This window comes from Drosophila willistoni (assembly GCF_018902025.1).
Source record: "Drosophila willistoni isolate 14030-0811.24 chromosome 2R unlocalized genomic scaffold, UCI_dwil_1.1 Seg167, whole genome shotgun sequence".
NCBI lineage: Eukaryota > Metazoa > Arthropoda > Insecta > Diptera > Drosophilidae > Drosophila > Drosophila willistoni.
Genome location: NW_025814050.1, coordinates 18,373,622 through 18,394,021, shown reverse-complemented (window position 1 = coordinate 18,394,021; position 20,400 = coordinate 18,373,622). Strand labels below are relative to the sequence as shown.

Below are 20,400 nucleotides of genomic sequence, written 5' to 3'. Positions count from 1 at the left end.
TCAGTTATTAAAGAAATTTCAGTGCAAATGTTATTTGTTAATTTGAAAATGTGTTCAAATAAAAGTTTATTGTTGTCATTGTCTATAACAGAAGACTTCAAATAAAATTTATATTCACTCAATCACTTAGTCATAGCAGGACAAAGAAGTAAGTGAATATAAATAATGGTAAAGCATCCTATTTCATTAAAAATTCACAGAGGTCTTCATATAACTTTGCGATTTTATTTGTTATTTCTTCACAGACGTTCCGATGATGGGCAAGTTTATATTCTTGTAAAAATCATACCATTTAACTGCTGCAATTGCCTGAACAAGTATTAACGTGAAAAGAACTGCAATGAAATATAAAATTTAAACAAATTACAATTTTGAAAATAATTTCAGAAAATTATTTTTACCTAATACAAGCTTTCCTCTCATGGTAACAGAGAATAAGTTGACTGAAAATTAAATTAAATTACTTTGGTCATATAATGGGACACATTTTTTATGCATATTAGTTACACATATTTGCCAGATTCGTCTTAAATAATGGAAAAATCCCACAAATATTTTTGAATAAAGCTTATAAGTATTATATAAGTATTTTATTTATATTTTAATATACATAAATACTCTATAAAATTTATATACACTTTATGCTTTGCTCCACAAACCTCAATTTGTGAAACCATCAATTAGTCTGACCCACCAATAATTATATATCCACAACAATAACAACAACAACAACAACTGCTAATTGTATCATAAACAAAAAAATACTTCAGACAAAAAATAGAATACCGCAAATTTATAAATAAAATCAATTAATACAATTACATCCAAATAAATTATAAATCGTTTTCAATCACATTGCCAAAAAAAAATAAGAAGAAAAAACCTCAAAAATAACCACAAATAAATGAGTAGAAATAAAACATCAAACGCGGCATAATTAAAACAAATACATACAAAATCCACTTAATTAGATTATTAAGCAAAAACAAAAAAATGAATTTTGAAAAATAATAATTTATAAAACATCAAAACAATGTGCCACGTTTAATGACAGTCGATCAACTTCTGTAAGGAGGGCAGAAAACAAAAAAAGATACAATTAAACTCAAAACTGGAAGAAAGATTAAGGTTTTGATCACACCGACGACTCTATACCTTATACATTTTGCCTTTGTGTGGACTATTTTATTTTAAATTTTAAGTTCATTATGTTATCTCTGAGTCTAAATAGCTAGCTAAATGGTATTATATTTAGTCATTTTATTAGGACAAAAACAAGTCAATAATAAGCAAACTTTAAGTAAAAATAAGTTAAGTTATTTGCAAACAATTCCTATTAAATGTTTCTAGCCAAAGTTATTCCCATTGACATTTTCAACTTAAGAAAGAGAGAGACAGAGAAAGAGAGAGTGAGAGGGAGAGAGAGAGAGAGCTATAAAATTGCATAAACCTGTCTTTATACAGACAAGACCAATCGTATTACTTATTAGAGTTAATCAAGCTAAATAATGCTCTAATCAAAGTGGTTTGGTGGCAGCAACCAAACAAATCATTTTCCAACTCACACTTTCATGTTTTCACTTTCAATTGCAATTGATTGGAAAAACCAAACCGCAAAAATGGCAAAACAACAAAGACAAAATTGGAAAATTAATGGTGGAGAAATTAGCAAAACGTGAAACAGAAAACCGCACCAAAGACAAGGCGTGGGAGCAACAACAAAAATTACAATGAATGGGCGCCAGACAAAAGATGTGAGAACGGAATTGAATTCGAGACAAAAAAGTGGATAACTGAAGATTAGAATTTGGTCTAGAGCCAGCCCAGATGGCTCTCAGGTTGAAGTGTTGTTATTCTGTGAATCCTATCGACATTTTACGCTCGCGTGATTTGTGATTCTACCAGATTGTTTAAACAATTAAAGTTTCCGTCAAAGACAAAGTCGTCGGCGTCTGGGCCAATTCACGTGGAAACACACTCACGCACAAGAGTCCTGGCTATGGTCCTGGCTCGAGTCCTGTTGGTAGTTACGTGACCTGCGGCATTTAATTGAGCAATTAACTGATTAGCTTCAACCATTTTGTGCATTCCAACTAACAAACTATTTACTCGTATTTGCGGTGACAATAAACTAACTCATCCAGAAAGCCAAACGGCAAACAAACTGCAAACTTAATTAATTGAATAAAAAATCGCTGCAAACAAAAACAAAAACCAAACAAAAAGCAAACTGAGACATAACGATCATTGCATATTAATTGTGGTTGAGCAAAATTTATATTATATTGGAGTTGAAACTGAATAAAGAAAAGAAGCTTTAAAAACGCTTTACAATTTAAATTGAGATGAAAATTGTTGAATTGATTTAACTTTAAGGAAATCTATAGTTTATTCTAAAGAAAGTTTCCAATTATTGCTTTTATATTCATTCACCTGACCCCCGCTGAAAACTGGAGCAGTTTTCATAGGAAAGCGAATCCCTGTAAATCGAGGCAGAGGCTTCTTAGAAACTGGCGGATTGCTTTCCAGGAATTCCACAGAGTCTAGAAAAATATTTGCATCTTTTTAATATAGAAGACATTTCCCAGCGTCTTGATAGCCCTGCCAGGACCATCGTTGGCTATGGGTAACATTTCATGGTGGGCGCAACAGGAAACATAGGACTTAAATTTTAAACTAATTTTAGTTAAAGATTATATGTGTGGGTTGCCATCAAATATTTTTGTAATCTTGCCATTTTAAATGAGTCTAAATAAGATTATTCCGATTATTTTTGTAGATATTACGTGACTTTTAATTGCCTAAATTAAATATGCCTAATGCAAATGAACTTAAAGAAAGCTAAAGAAGTTGGTTTTTTTTTTTAAATTCAAAAGGCTTGTAATCATTACTTTTCTAGATATTACTCATTTTCAAATGCTAAGCAATTAATCTCCTTATCCTTAATTAGGTCTGCTTTAACCTAAGCTGTGCTGTTCCGTAGTCCTTTCTCCTTTTCTGCTCCGGGGTACATTTAGTCCTTTTAATAAAAGGTGAAACTCAAAACAGAAATTTCAAAAAAAGTCAAAACCATTTCTACAATTTTTTCGAAACAAATCATTCAAGTTTTTCTTCAAATGCAAAGATAGTTAAAAGAGATATTTTTAGGCAAAGGTCACGTTTAATTAAATTTAGTCTTTAATTTATTTGTAAACTTTTAAAATCAAGTAAAATCTTTAAATATGTGCAAATTATATTACAAATTTAAATTTCATAACTGCACAAAAAGAAATTAATTCGAACAATTTTAAATAAATTTCCTACCTTTGGTTTGACGATTTCCACAAATTGTCCAAATATATTAAAATACCAATAAAATTATACAGTTCGTAAAACGTGTAAAATGTGGTCATAATCAGCTTTAATTACTATTCAATATTCAATGGAATATGATTTTATAATTGAAGCTTAATAGCTAGACACAAAAAAAAAAAACAATGAAGGCTTATGTTTTTGACTGTGTCACTTTTAATTACTATTAAAGTTAAAATTGATATAGAATATTTATATGAATCATTCAATTCAAAATAATCAACTCACAATAATATTTAAACGAGTCAGCATAAATTGGAAGCTCTCTCTCTCTCTTGCCCCTTTTTGGATGATGATTCTCAAGCCATTAAATATAAATATTTATTTGAGAAACTTTAAACAAAAGAAACATGAATATATACAAAAATAATCAGGCACATCCGTGGCAAGTGTAAAATAACAACAAATTAACTAATGAACTTTGATTCTGTTCATTATGGCGTCTGATTAAAAGAATCCCAGGGCTTTGTTCTTATACACTGCGAATGGTGAGCGGAAATCAATGATTGATAAGCATCGGTAAAATGACAAATTAATTGATTGGAATTGGAATTGGAATTGTTAAATTAAGTTGAATGGGAATTATTGATCTAGAAGCGCTTTATGTGCCAAAGTAAGTCGCTTTTTGTTAGTGTGTGTGTATTCGCGCGTGTGTGTGTGTGTGGTCTTGGGGATGTGGCCAAATACTCTTAATTAATTGATAAAGGTTTGCCAAGAGTCAGGTCATAATATTAATTATCTAATGTTTCAATTTTCATCCCTTGAGCTATACAACAATTTTGCTGACCACACGCACACAAAGGCGGTTTTTAGGGCTATACCTTAAATCCATCGATTGCAGGAGTCTAATGGATATTAAGGCACATCCTTTTTTTTGTGTGAGGATTAAGACTGCACAGTACATAATTCAAATTAGATATCAATTATTTACCAAGGTAGACTATTATTTTTAATTATTGCAAAAATGCTTTCTACGATTTGTGGGTAGAGTCTAATTCTACTACTTAATTATTATTAATTTGTTAAAAATTGAAATAGGTACTTACTTATAAATCAAATCCATTTATAGTTTTCTTAATGCATACTTCAATTAATAAATAACTAAGTTCAGACATTATCCATTTAACAAAAGTCATAAATAACAATCCTACGTCAAGTCCAAGTCAATTTTCGAATCAAAATTAAAAATAGTAAATAGAAAACAAAATAGACAAACAAAATATATAAAAATGGACCAAAAATATGTCAATATTTATTTATGTCTGTATTTCAATTTGACAATTGGATGTTGTTATTTTTTAATATGTCTTATGGTTGGATTGGCAAAACACTTTACATTTTTTATTTTTGGCAGAGAAGAACATTTCTTTAGAAGAGAGGTTTGTTACATATTAAAGACAGGATACTTTAGTTTACTTAGAACTCCAGTACCTGTTGAGTTTATAAAGACTTATGCAAAGTTTATCAGAATAACTTAATCTTCTCCCAGATTTTTTTCAGATTTTGCATTGAATAACAGTATTCAATGCCAAGAAATACAAATGAATTCTTAATAGGACATAGTTAAATGCTTTCCATTTCTAAGACAGGACAGAGGAAATAGAAGTCGTTTATGGCTTCATCAAATCCAAGATTAAATTGCTACCAGGATATTTTAACTCCTAAAAGGGGAAGTTTTAGTAAAAAGTTGTAGTTTTAGTAAAAATAATTACTCCTTCAGCATAAGAAATTCGCTTTATAATAATTCATGCATTCGTTATATGGAACAACAAACACATAATTCCAAAATTTTAATAGATTTTTGAAGTAGATTCAGTTTGGGTCACCAATGACGGAAAGTTGTTAGAGTATATAAAGTTCGGCACGATTAAAATTCGCTGAGCTGACTGGCTAGTCTGCATTTCGAATGTCAGAGTGAGAGTTAAGTAACAAAGTGTCCTCATTCTATAAACAAAAGAAGACAATTTAAAACCTTAATTTAAAAAAAATTTAAGAAATAAAATTAATTTCGCCTATTTTTGTTGGTCAAAATAACCATAATTTTTATAACTTGAAAACAAATACCCATCGTATGGATCTGCGAGTTTTTTGCTAATACTTAAATGCCATCCAAAGGTGTTAACTCTCGCTAATCTCTACCTGAGTTTTATTCTCAACCATCTCAACCGCTTTGCACACCTGGCCAACAAACAAACGAACAACTACAAAACAATAGAATCGTTTTCCACTTCAGTGCTGAGTGGAATGTACTTGTATAGATACTCTCCGGACTCTTGGTCATTTACCAAATGACTTTTCTATGGATTGAGTAGAGCAGGACAATTGAAATTAAAGCGCATTCGTTGCGCCGCAGGACAGGAAACGGAAACGCAACATTCAAAAAAACACAAAAAAGAACACACCAAGAAAAAAAGTGTCCTGCGGTGTCTTTTAATATTATTTTTTTCCGAATACTGAAGTGAGTTTTTCATGAATGGGATTCGACAAATTGTTGCCAACACTTCGAAAGCAGCACAAACGAGATTTCGAATTTTATACCATTTCCATTTATTGTTTATTTAAAAACATTTTAACTCAAGCTGAGGGATCTTTCACCTGGCTAAGTCAGTCAGTTGCAGGTCACAGACAAATAAATAGATGAATGTCTATTTGCCTTTTATCTTCCCCGAGGTGAACAAGCCCTCGTCCCAGTTAATTTCCCTTGAAAACAATCAAAAGAGGGAAGTAGGAGAGCAAATCTAAATATTGTCTATCCATATAGGATAAGTATTATCCCCCCCAAGCAATTGCCAAGTTTAATTGACAGAGTTATGGAAAAATTATAATCTTCCGCCACAAACAATTTTCAATGTAAAAACTCTCTTTTTTTGTGAAAACAATTATTCAAGGCAAAAGACAATCAAAAAAACGTGTAAAAAAAAAAAGGAAAACAATTTTGTGGCAATGAATTTGATGACAGGGTATAAAAGTTTTATTTCAGGGGAACAAAAAAATCATCATGATTTTTGTTTATATTTCAAGGGTTTCTTTGTCTTTCTTTCGGTTTTTAATACAGGAAGCCGGAAAGCAAAACAAATGGCTAAGACAAATAAAAAACTTTACTAGATACAAATTGATGAGAAATCTGGTAAGGTTTTTTCAAAATTTTATATAACATAAAGTATATCCTCAATCGATAAACCAGACTAATTCAATGGATTTCGAATCATCAGTCAACCAAATATATTTAAAATGTAAATATACATATGTAAAAAGCAATGGGATGGTAAATAGATAAATACTAAATAAAAAATTTAATTACTTTTGAATAATCATCTGTATGGATTACGTTCTTCTTGAAATTCAAATCAAACTTTCTATACAGTTCTAATTTGTTGTTTAAATAACTGTACTTTTCATGTCTAACTTTTTTCTATTTCTATTTCCATTTTCCTTCGTTTTCTATTTCTATTTAAAGCTCAACAATTTTTCGCATATTTGTTTGCTTAGGTGCATCGAAATGTGGGCTAGCGATAAAATTTGTTTGTTGTGGTTTACCATCTCCCCTAAGATTGTCATATGCGATAAGAATTATTAAGATTCAATTATAAATAAACACAAAAATATTAAACAATAATCAACCACACAAATGAAATCAAGCACACAAAGGCTGTCTTTTTATGGTGTCTTCTATATCATTCAAGATAAGCTTCAACTTCCTGTGGCAAAATGAACCCTTTGAATAAATCGACAAATATATACATACATACTTATATAGGTAAAATGCAGAGTAGGCGTGTTAAAAAGCCCCTCAAATTTATTTAAGCAAGTGCGAATGATTATTGGTATATACAAAAGGGTGAAATATAAATGCTGAATTGATAAACATTTAATTATATTATTGTTAGCTTGTACATATTATACTAATTTTGACAGGAAATTGTTTTTGTCGATACTTGGTTTCTTATTTCACTTATTGCTATAGAGTTTTACACCATAGATAAATAGCTTTATGTTTACGAAGAGAAATAATAAGGGAAGCATATTAATATAACAAATAAAGTAATGACGTTATAAGTCTGATGTTATACTGCAATATACCATTTAGCCAAGCCAACCTCTTTTTTAAGTGCCTCATTCTATGTCTCTAATCGTATGGGCGTAGAGTATATATATTTCTTTACTCCTTGGCTTTTTATATTATTTCATCTGTGAATTGATCAATGATCGGTAAAGAATTTCATGAATACGATGCCCAGTATCGTATTTAATATCAAATCATATGAAATAAAATATTAAAGTATATTCTATTTACTAAAAACATGTCTAACTTTTAAATGTAAGCACTTTAAAATCTTTTAAAATATGATAAATAGGATAGCAACATCAACGTTTATGTTAATGGTAGGTAAATAACGACAATTTAATCTTTTGGATAATAGAAAGATAATTATATTAAGTTTAGGCGATAACATGTTTTTCAAAAAAGCGCTGCCATGATCACAAAAGCAAAGTTAGCTTGGGACAATTGATGCTTTCTGTATAGAAAAAAGTATTTTTGGGACCTAACTGACTAGGAAATAACAATTACAACACATGGACAAAAATCTTGTTACATAGTGTAATCCAACAAATTTTCTTAATTATAAAAAACCCTATATTGTTATTAGTGTCATAATTACGTTAAAAAATTTGTTTAAAACAACTGATGTTGAAGTGCAACTATTTTGAACTTCAATTAATTTGAGAGTCCAGGTGTCTAGACTTTTGTCTCCAGAGAGACAGTTTAAACACACAATTAATACTATATTATTAAAAGGATTAGAGCTTAAATAGGATTTCAGTATATAGCTGAATATAGTCTTAAACTAAAGTTGTTGACTTTTATACGCCTTAAGAGAGAAAAACTTGCCTTCGTTTGAAGTTTTTGAACACGTTTTGGATATTACATCTTTGCTAAAGGGTTAGTTTTTTGGTTAATTTCTTTAACTACATATCAGGCTAGTACTTGGCGGATATCTCTATAATGTAGATATCTATCTTTATAACTCATCTTCTGTGTAAGGTTTTACAGTGGAGAGTATGTATTTCAATTTATATTTCCTTCTGTTATTTCCTTTAGCTGTCATCAAGATGACAAAGTGTTGTTGCTGCTGTTGCTTTAGACGGAAGTTTTTGGCCTTTTTTGGTGGGCGTTGCTGGGCACATGGCCAAGTGAGATTATTTTTTGGTTTAAGGAGCATATAATGATATGGTGGAAATATGTTGGATATGTTGCCGCCTTCTCCTTCTTTCATTTTCATTTTTTTGTTTTGCTCATTTGGCGCTCATAATGAATTGTCGTGTGCCGTAAATATAAATATCATACTCGTATATAAATAATTTTGGCATTTTTTTGATGAAATTTATTTTTGTATAATTTCATGTTTGATTACGTGACAAATTTTCTGAATGTGGCTCATAAAAAAATCAAATTATGCGCATGTCTGGCCAAAAAAAAAAAAACACAAGAGAACTGAAAAACTGAAAGAGCAAAATCATTGCTGGAGTTGAATATACTGAGTGGGATTACAGGCTTTTGTTTTTTTTTGTTACTTCTTCTTCTCTTTTTTGGGTTCCTTATTTTTGGTTTGATGAACTCTTATGAGGCTGCGTGTGGGTCAAGTAAAGGATTAAATAAATAAGATTGCAGTAAATAAAGGGGGAACAAGTTCTTAATGAGTAAAAAGGCATATGTATGTACATTAATTTGCTCCCATTTCAAACCATAATCAAAAGCCTTCTTATCTCCACTTCTACAGCTGTGTACATAATTCATTATATGCATATACTCATTTGTAGGTACATATATGTATATATACCCCCTTCATTTACAGATAGTTCTATCTCTAAATTCCAAAACAAATATGTATACAAATTGTATTCTATTTTTCTTTCGGCATCCACATTCCAATCCTCGACAATAAAACTAATACAAACGAGAATGCATATCATAAATTACTTGACCATTTACTGGACTCACACAGAGAAGGAGAGGCTATAGAGAAGACGACGACGACGATCTTCAAAAAAAAAACCGAAAGTATGCATAAATCTGTCGAATGAAACGCTTTCAAGCGGCGACTGCCACCATCTAGTGCTCATTTAAGACTCATGAAACGCGACACTTTTACCCTACAAATGAATTCCAGTTAAGATGAAAAACAAAAGGGCAAACCAAGACTGAGCACAAATTAGAGCAACCTGACAGGTAGCCCACATAAACAGGTAGAAAAGGCGGTTTCCAATAAAAGAATACCAAAAGGAATTTTGAAAAATATTGCGTCAAACCGGCGCCCGTTTCATAAATGACATCCGTTTTTATGACGGATTGCATATTTTTGGGAAATTATATTGCACTTTTCATAATTTATACATATACAAAAGGGTTACAAGGGCCTCCTAATGAGAGATGTCTAAGGTAGCTAGAGTTAGAGAGGTAGAGAGAGTAAGTATCTTTAGAAATTGTCAAGAATTTTGTGAGATACAGTTTCAATGTGGCAAAGATATTCTTTCTTATAGGTCTCTTCCTTATGAAGAAACCTATAATATCCCTTTAATCTAGAGATACATCATCGAAAGTATAACATTGCCTTTTATTTATATAGTAGGTATATAAAACTGACCTTGTTGGCAAATCATAAATTTCGTTTTGCTTACAATTTTAGCCTTTCGAATCAATTTGATTTGGTTTTACTGTGAATTTTTTTCTTTCCTTTTTTTTTTGTTTTTTGACATCAAGATGAAGCGTGTGTATCGATGGATAATCAAGTTGGCTTTAACCATAAATTCCCACACTCTTTCCTCACACAATGTCTTAGTTTTCATGTTGATTATATTATTGTGATGATGATGATAACTCTGTGACTCTCTTTCGGTTTTCGGTTTCATTTTCACATAACCAAGCGTATCCCACTTGTTGCCACAAAAATTTTTCTAAAGCACACGCTCTCATTTGCGTTCGGAAAATGACCCACTTCCGGATTAACATACAGCATGGCCACTTTTACTGTCACTAGGGAGAAAGAGAGAGATGCATGCACATCGGAAAGGGCATTGTGAAAGGGCATTATGCTGTTTGAACGTGGTTCAAAACTAGGGTTTAAAACATACATATATATTACATTTATTTTAAACTCATTATTGTAAAAACATTTCATAGAAGCAGTTTGGAAGTTATTTTCTATATTTCAAGAAGTATGCAGTTCTATCATCATTAGAGTTCTCTAAAACAAGTTGGGAATTACAACTAGATGGAGCAAAAAAAGATGAAGTTAAAGCTTGGGACTCGTTTAAGTCAGTTGGTCAGATGATCTTACCTTTTGATATTGGAGTTTATAAAAATAATGTCCAAGACATATGCGAAGTGAATTTCTAAAAATAATTTCTTATTTGTTTAGGATATTGTTATGAATGTTTAGTACTCAAATCCTCAGTTAAACAAATTTTTAAATAGAAAGATTGTTTAATTTTATTAACTACATAAAGTGTTTTAATGTAAAAATCTAAATCAAAATTGAAGTAAGGTTTCTTAAATGAATATATTTCAGAAGTAAAGATTTACAAGTTAATACAGAGTATTTGTGAATCGTTATATTTTTATTTAGATATTTTACTGTTTCATTCATATTTCCTATTTCCAGCAGATGCTACACAAAGGGCTCCATTAGAACCACTGTAGATTGGGTCCACTAGGGAGAGGGAGAGATTTAGTAGTAGGAGTTGGAGGTGGATGCAACAGTGGAAAGGGGCTAATGATGTTGTCTCTTTGCCATGGCTGGGCAGGCCTGTATGTTGATAATAAACATCCGCTGAATTTCACAGTGCATAATTGTTGTTGCATGTGTGTGATGTTTTGTTTTTTTTTTTCTCTTTTTGATGTGGTTGTTGCTGTTGTATGATGTTTTTGTTGCATTTAATTGTAATTTATTTGCCATCCCATAGAATAGAGTAGAATATGAGAGAAAAAAAAAAAAACAAAGAACGGAAGCAAATATTTTCTGGTGGAAGCGCAAACGAACTTAAAAAGGGAAATCTCATTCTCTAGTTACTCTCGCAGTTGATTGATTATACATGGTGTAGGGAAAAAGGGCCCCAAACCGAGACCATCATGAGCAGTAGCAGTCCATGTTGATGAAGTCCACTTAAAAACTGCATACTTCTGATGCCTTTAAACGACATTATTCCAATATCGAACTTGTTCGCTTGCATTTTGTCGGCATTTGCTTTAAAGTAAGAAAATGCCAAACGGAGCCGCAATTGGAGTTCATTCGATCGATCGATATGAGCCAAGCAGCCAACTCACCATCCACTCCACATATCCCCCCAACAATCAATCATCAAAGGCACAAACATGGAAGCCAAAGCAAATTACCAGCTAATTTTACACAATATAAGCGAAAAAATGCGAAAGCAGCGAAGCGCAAAAGAACGCAGAAAAACATTGCAGAGAGTCGATAAAAGGAAGCTGCACTTCCTATGGGCAAGGTAGTCGCCAATCTACTTGTACTTCTACCTGAACTCAATACCGGGTTGGGGGACAAATGGATTCCGAATGGGGCCGAAGAGAGAAAGCGGGGGGATATTCACATTAATCAGCCAGACACTAAAGACAGACCAATAAGGGTGACCCACTCAGCGGGTGAGTTTTCACACTCAAGCTGGCATAATTGAGAGGGAAGCTGGCTTTGGCTTATTAAACTAGTGAGGGGGGAATTGGTACCCTCATAGATTTGGAGTCTACCAAATCAAGGCGGAAATTGTTTATTAAACAAATCCAGAAGTCAGAACATGGCATAATGTAATTTTAATTGACTGCTGGCAGGTTGCGTGTTAATTATAGTGTAAATACGATTACCTAGTCCGAAATGGTATAGAAATTGGTATTCTTTTCATTTCTCTTATTGGAAGAGACAGAATAGATGAGATGACATAATAGAAGGTTATCGTGCTACAGGAAACCTAACAAGCCAAAGAAGCTACCAAATACATTTTTCACACAAATTTAGGTCAAACAAAAGAAACAACAACAACAGGCATTGCAAAATCGTGATTACTTTTAAAATTGGTTTCGAATTCCATTTGTTCATTGATTGCTTGATCACTATTTTACTATAGCTTTCATTTCACAAAATCATCGATCGATTTCAAATGACAATAAATTACTCGACAATTATTTTGCACTCCTTAGTGTCTGATCGATAAATGACAGTGATTGCCTTTTTTTTTGCGTTTTGTAATCGAAAAACTATTTGAAAGTCTATGCAGCATCTATGCACATTATGTAACATAGTATGCAGTGAAAAGAGATTTCAAAAAGAGTTGAAAAAGGGAAAAGAAGACTATTTAAATGCTTCTTAGATGCTAAACAATGTTACTTTTTTTTAGACTATTTTCCAAATACTTTTTTTTTAAATAGGAATATTAAGATAAAAGATGCCAACAATACTAAGAAATTTCAGAACCTAAAGAAATTGCCGTAATTTGAATAAATGAAAATGTTAATAGACTTCACCTTTCTAGAGTTTAAACAAAAACTATTAATGTAGTATTTTATTTCTATTTAATCATTGAATAATATTTATTTTTCTTGCTTTCCGTATTCAATTTAAGTCTCAAAACAAAAATGTTCTAGTTTTTTATACTCTAGGTCTCAAGACTAGAAGTGTCTCTATATTATTCCACTTTTGTCTTTAGTTTTGAGCGTGATCAACAATTGCAATTTATTTGTTCATGTCGTGATTATATACATATGTACATATAGGTGACTTAATAACACTAATCAGGCATGCACTTTTACATAATTATTTCACTATAACAAATTTATTAATCTAATAAGATGAGTTCATTAATTAAGCCACCACGATGGCAAAAAAGAAGGCAATTCACATCATCATCAAATATATGTGAGAACTTAACTTCATTGTCTTCTAATTGAAAAAAAGAGAAAAGCAAAAGTTGTACAGACAAACACCAAAAACAAAAAAAAAAAGTGAAACTCTGCACAATTTTCAACATCCGTTTCGATTTACAACCAAATTTAAGACAATCAACTTTAAAAATAATGATAAACTGAAATTTATATCGCCCACAAAAATATGTAAATAAAGTTTTGCGCCTGCGCACGCGTCAAATTGAAAAACGGAATTGAACGTGGGAGATCCGGCGGGAGCATAAAACTAAGGCAGGGTCATTCGGTGGTCAGTGAGTGGGTGCTTCTCTCAAACTGGCTAATTGATGGAAATGCTACGAAAATTATATTTAAACTTACATGAATTTTGCGTGGTGTCTGGAAATGCCACAAATGGACAAAAGTCATTAGAGAAAAAAAACAAAACCAAAATCAAAGACAAAGAATAAACTAGTAACTAGATAAATTTTTAAGTTTCAAAATAGTCGAAGTTGCTATACCTTAAAAAAGTTATAGATTTTGTCGTTATTGCTCTAGATAACTAAAAAAGATAATTAAGAAAAATGAAAATAAAATAATAAATACATTTTTCGTGTTAATTATATACCTTTAGTTCATATGGAGACTATTATTAAAAATTAAAAGTCTAGAGACTAATAAATAGCACTGATTGGTTAAGGCTACGGCTATTGATGATAATAAATAATTATTGGCTTATGATTGAAATGCTTTAAAATATAAACAAATGATTAAGAACTCTAATTTCATATCGAATCTCATGCAATCTTTCCAAAGAAAGCTAACAATAGTCATATGGACTAAGTGTTGACTAAGACAACATATTAAGTTTAGATCTATATTCTGAGAGAAACTTTCTCTTCAAGCTAATGTATCCATTCAACAAAAGTGTAATGTAGCCAAAAACAATAAATAAATTCATGTAATATATATTGGATTTCACCTTATAAGGTATTAAAGAATGAAAATCGTTTTGTTTATGCGCATTTAATTTTCGATTTAGTACAGACACGCTTAAATACTCGATAGGGGCTACTTAATGATGATTATGATTACTTTTAGATGAAAAAAAAAAAAACTTTCCATTTTCAATGTGGCTAATCAACACCCACAATCATTACATAATCTTGCATTGGGTCTATCAAATAAAAATCAAATCTAACTTCCGTACGCACTTGAAAAAGCAAGAAATACAGAGATGGAAAAAATAACATCTATCCAATGTTAGGGAAAGTTATATCAACAATAATCATTTTCAATGAGACTTGACTCTGGGTAATTTCAAACGCCAAAACAATGACACCAAAATGGAGAATGAATGAGAGACGGTCATAGAGGGGGAGGGAAATCAAATTATAAATCAAGCGTAACATTCACACTAGTGACTAGTCGCATCTGTGAGATACTTCAGCCGACTGTACTTCTGGGCGGCAACATGTGGAAAGTTGCAAATTGTGACTTGGTTAGAAAGCAAGGCAACAAGTTGCACACATTGAAGCTTAGAGACTGAGGCTATATATTCAGTTACAGTTTCGGCTCCACTCGCCACGTACTTGTAATGTGAGAAAACAGACAATACAAAACGAAAATGTATATATTTTATATTGTAAAATAAAAGTGCAACGTTGACACAATTGTGACTGTGAGAGAGGCTCTGCACTGGCAAACATGCATCCATGAGATACTCAAACAATTGTCAAGCGATTGCATGTGGCATGTGGCACAATGGGACATTTGACGAAGATATTGAAGTGGGAGGCATCTCTCCCTATATTCATTATGCTAATGTATACCCACATATATGAAAACCACACAAAATGTTGAGCCTTACTAATAGCAACTCGATTTTGGTTTGAGGAAAAATATAGTTGGCATTATATAATATTTATATAACTTAATTTTAAATTCAGTCATGGCCCCAAGTGTCCTCTCTGGATGTTCGTATATAACATCCATTTAAGGCTGAAAAGGGTGGGGGAATTATTGGGTATGTTCTCTGTGTAGTTCTTTCAATATCAACTAGTAGAAACTAATTTTCTATGGACTTTAATGAACTTTTTCAAATTGCCTTAATTTTTTAAAAAATTACTAAAATATTCTTCTAGTAAAATATTCTTTAGCTTATACGCAATTTATATATTGATGAGATTTGTTTAGTCCTCTTCTCACTAGAAAGAAAGAGGTTATTTTTTCTTTTAACAGGAAACTAATAGAAAAACAGACAAAGATATCCCTTTTCGTACTTATCTTTAATTACTTTATACCTCTTTAAAGTTGAAGTAAAATTTTTAAGGTAAAATATTGTGAGATTTACTTTTTTAATGCTATTGCATCTGTAGTAGATCTAGTTTATCCTTTATGGATATCGAAAATCATTCTTAAATATCGAAGTTTTATCTGTTTCAGGAGGAAAATAATAGTTTTAGGGAGGGGAAGTCTCTCAACTGCTTTGAATATATAAATCTGGTACAACAAAATACATAAATCAGATATTTTCTCTTAATATTGAAGCAGAATAACAATCCCCATTTAGACGACAAGTGTAGTATAATATTAAGAGATTCTCAAGCTGTGAAGCCATCCTCTTCAAGAAGAGTTTAGCTTAACCATATCAGATGCCAATTAAATGGGCAATGTGAATTGCAAAACTATTTTGTTTACTCGCCATTTTAATAGTTACTTTTTATGTTGTTTAGATTCATATTCTTTACATAAAAGTCAAGTGAAATGAATCCATTATTTTAATGTCATTACTGAAATCTGAATCTTAGAAATCTTAGAAATCTAGAAATCCAAACAAACTATTGTAGTTTGATTGCCATAAACAAGCATCTAAATCAATTTAGTAGGTTGTTTTATCTTTTCACTACTACTCATTTGGGGGCTACCGAATTTGCCATATGTCCATGTCATTTCTATCATAAGTTGACATTTATGTGCAAGAGAACATAATTCCAGTCTGTGTTTGGTCAGCTTAACTTACACCCACACAGAAGCAAACATAATCGAGAAGCTTTAAAACTATTAAATCTAACATTGATGTAGGTCGTCAACGTCATGAATTGTTTGCCATTTATGGCAAACTGTAAGACTAAAGAAGAAAAAACGACAACAAAATCCCACATATGGCATAAAAAGATGAAGAAAAAAGACATCTTTTGTTTTTTCTTGGTTTTTATGAGACGCCCGCACATCGGAGTCGGTCCCCAGAGCCAGACTGAAGCAGAGTAGCAAGTATATAGTATGGATGGTGACATAAGCTGCGTATTTGGTTTTTTCATCTTCTGGTTTTCCTTATTTCTTATGTAAGAGACACCAAGAGACAGATGATATATCACTTTTGGTTCTGAGCCAAGTTCGAAGTCATCTTATAATTTTTTTGGCAGCTAATTAATGAGAAGACCGACAGGTTGGCGCGTGGCAACGTTTTCTTCATACAAACCTACTGATTTTTTTTCACATTTATGTTTTTCTTTATTTGTTTTTTTTTTATGGTCTTGCCTTAATTTCAAGATTTTGATTGCATTTTCTGCGTGGGTCTTCTCTGGCCTGGAAAATATTTAGACTGCGTTGGCTGAAAACTACAAACTGACAACAGCCTAAACTCCATCCATTCATTCATTCATTCACTAAACTCGTTGTGAGCTTTATTGATAAAAAAAAATAAGAAACAAACTTCAAAAGATTTCGTTATGAATGAACTTTGTGGTCTTGAATAATTGTCATAAGCCTTGGCCTAAAGGTGTTTATGGCTTAGCGTCTGACTTTGTGGCTATTTGCATATGAATTCTAAAGAAATGTTAACTAGATGTTCTTGAAATATCCAAAAAGTTCTTGTTCTTGTTCATTTGTCAAATGAGCAATCAATACATGGAATAAAAGATACAACAAATGCTTTTAGCTTACACAAATTTACATGTTTAAGGAAGTTCTCTCTAATGTTTGAAGACATTTCAAATGGAAAATAGTTTCGAATAGGTATGGATAGAAGTTCGAGAAAATTTCAAAATAGGAAAGTTCTGGTAATGGGATGCTTAAAGAAAAAGTCAAAGATTGTCTCAATGGCAAAGACTTTCAAATGCCTGCGACTTATCTATATTCTAATTTTTTTTTTTCTAATTGTGAAAACTCATTTATATTTACATTAACTAATTTACAACAAAGTTTTTCTCACAGAGCATTGATATTTATTACTTCCGAAGAGGTTTTTCTAAAGTTTTGTAAAATATTGATCTACTGAACTTTATCTTAATCGGCTAACTGTAATTACAACAAAACTAGGCCTCATAGTTTTTGTTTATTAAGGTGGGAAATTATTAGGTTTAAAGCAAAATCATTTCATTATGATTATCATAGCTCGTTTTACACACAAAAAATTATAGTAAGACAATGGTTAAAAGGACACAAATTCGTTATTTTAAAAACTGTGATAAAGTTTTTAATTTTAAAGTATTGTATCGATTTTAGTATAAGGCATAAAATGAAGCTTATTGTTTGAATTTGTGAATTCTTTTACTTTAACTTAACAATTATTTCAAATTTAATCAAAAAATGTACCTAATTTTGTTTTGTATTTTTCTTTACAGTTTTCTTCATTAATTTTTCATACTTTTTTTAGGTATCGAACTAATCAAACAATATATATTTAAATCAGCAAACAATTCAAAATGCCTAATTTTTATCTTTTATCTAGATTTTTAAGTGTAAAAACAAATATTGCTAAAACCATATTTTTATTAGAAAAATATTTAATATTTCAATAACTAATAATTTAAATATCTACTTTCTTCTACAATTCATTTTACACTATACAGAAGTTAGTCATCAATATTTTATGGAGTATTTGGAAATCTCAACTAGTTGAAAGGTAAAAATAAATCAATTAAATGACGTTAAATAACAACTGTACTTACAAAGATATTTCGCCAAAATTATTAATTGTTATTTAATTAAAAATCAACCAAACAATATTACAGTCTTTTGCAATTTAGCAGATATTGTTGATTCAGTATCTTCCTATCTCCACCTACTTCAATTTCAAATCGTAGATCGGCGAAGAGGGAAACAAAGCAAAAACCTCTTGTAAACCCACAACGCAATTTCAACGCTTCAGGGCTTTTCATAAATCATAACAAAATATGTCCCGCCCTGTTCCTAAACTTGATATTGCTACTGGCGACCCCAAAAAAAAAAAACATAACTGTCACCCAGAGAGTTGAGTTTTTTTTTCTTTTGGAAGTTTTGTAACCGAAAATTCATTAGCTAGACCCGCTTTCCCCTCTCTAGATATCCCACAATACCGAGGGGAGAACCCGCTTGACTTGTGAATCAACAAACCATAAAACGCACTTAGCCCAATCCAATGTGTATATGCCATCTACTGGACTGAAGCTGACCAAACAAATTGAATGGCCCTTCAACGTCGTCTGCCCCCCGAGATGCCCCTTCCGATAGTTTCAGTAGTTCACCCACTGCCAAAGACCATGTCTTGCCACTGTTGATGTTGCGCTCGATTGAAAACTCAGCAAGTTTTCAACAAAATTTTTGTATGGCACACTTGATGAAGTGGCCACGTTGCGGTCGGTGCAGTGTGGAGCGGGGCTTCGCAGGGGGTAGGGTAGGAGTTTTTGTTATAGGGGCGCCGTTTGTTGTTTTGTGCGCCGGCCGGCAATTGTTCAGTCCGATCAAAAAGCGCTGATTAAAGCGAATCCGAATCCGAAATGGAGTCCAAGCCGGGAGTTGGCGGCGCAATATGCACTTCTTTCAATTCTTGCCTTATTGTTGTCATCAAAGTTGTTCACTGACGAAGCTATAACTACTCTTACATGGGGTTAGGGTACATCAATTGTGGGAAAGGGTTCAATGTTTTTCTGCTAGAAAGATTTCAAGATATTGGGTCCTTTTTTTATGCTTTCTAATGGGCAACATTACTAAAAAAAAGGTAAGAAAGTTTAGGACATTTACGCCAAGTAATAACTTCTTATACAGATCTCAACTGGAATCGATTACCACTTAATTACTTAAATGAAATATCATATATTAATGCGTTCATGACTTAATTTATTCAACACCTCTTAAAGACTTATTGCGGGAAACTTTCCAAAAACTCTTAAGGAAAAAACAGTGAACAAGTTGACAAAAATTGTTAAAATTATAAAACAATTTCATTGGTCGTTAATGGTTGTTAAATATAAAATTCAATAATTCAGAAATATTTCAGCATGGAAAACCAACAGAGAAAACTGTTAAAATTGTTAAATGTTCTTAATATTGATTTTTATTTTTAACTAACATAGCTTAAGGTCTAGTAGCTATAGCTAGTAGAAGATTGGCTGTAATTTACACTTACTGCCCAAATCATATGATAAATAAAAAAATATACATTTTTAACTAACAACAATATACAATAATGATATCCAATATATATTATCAAATTTGTTATTCGTAGACTTAAGATAGATATACAGATTTAACATATACTTTGAATGCCAAAATGTGGATAAAATCATTTTTTTTATTAATTTTTAAAACTTTAATTTTAATTCTAATTTCAACTAATAAACTTTCCTGACTTACTAAATTGGAACTAACAACTTGTAACATTTGACAAGAATAATTTTCAGGAATTAATTTCATTACATGATTTATTTCCTTGATTATTATATTAAGCTTAAAGATGACTATATAAATTTCAGATATTAGACATAAAATATATCTTCAGCTAAGATTTTAGACAATATTGGTAATAATTGTGTATATTGACGAAATATTCATGGGACCTCTATCTAAATGATTTATTAAGAAATGTCTAAAAAATTATTCTGAATCATAAGATTAAACTTATGTCACATATAGAACATACTTTTTCTTTTAATGTAAGAGCATTATCACATCATTTGAGGGGGAAAAAAAGAAAACGAAATATTGTAAAATTCCCTAACTCATATTTTTGTTGTTTTGGTTGTATTCGGGTTAAGCGGTCCAACAAACGCCAAGTCATGCGTGGCCAGCCAAAGAGTTGCCATGGCAATTGTTGAAAGATCTGCTAGATCGTCATCGGCATCGACTTGGACTCGTTGCAGTTCTGTCTGGTCTGGCCTGGT

General features: G+C 31.5%; 1 long non-coding RNA gene across 1 annotated transcript; it reads right to left on the bottom strand.

The window, feature by feature from the left end:
- Window positions 1-30: 30 nt before the first annotated feature.
- LOC124460297 lies at window positions 31-543 on the bottom strand. Its single transcript, XR_006954227.1, has 2 exons — window positions 402-543; window positions 31-335 (listed from the first exon to the last, which is right to left on the bottom strand). It is a non-coding gene; the product is annotated as an uncharacterized LOC124460297 (long non-coding RNA).
- Window positions 544-20,400: the final 19,857 nt, after the last annotated feature.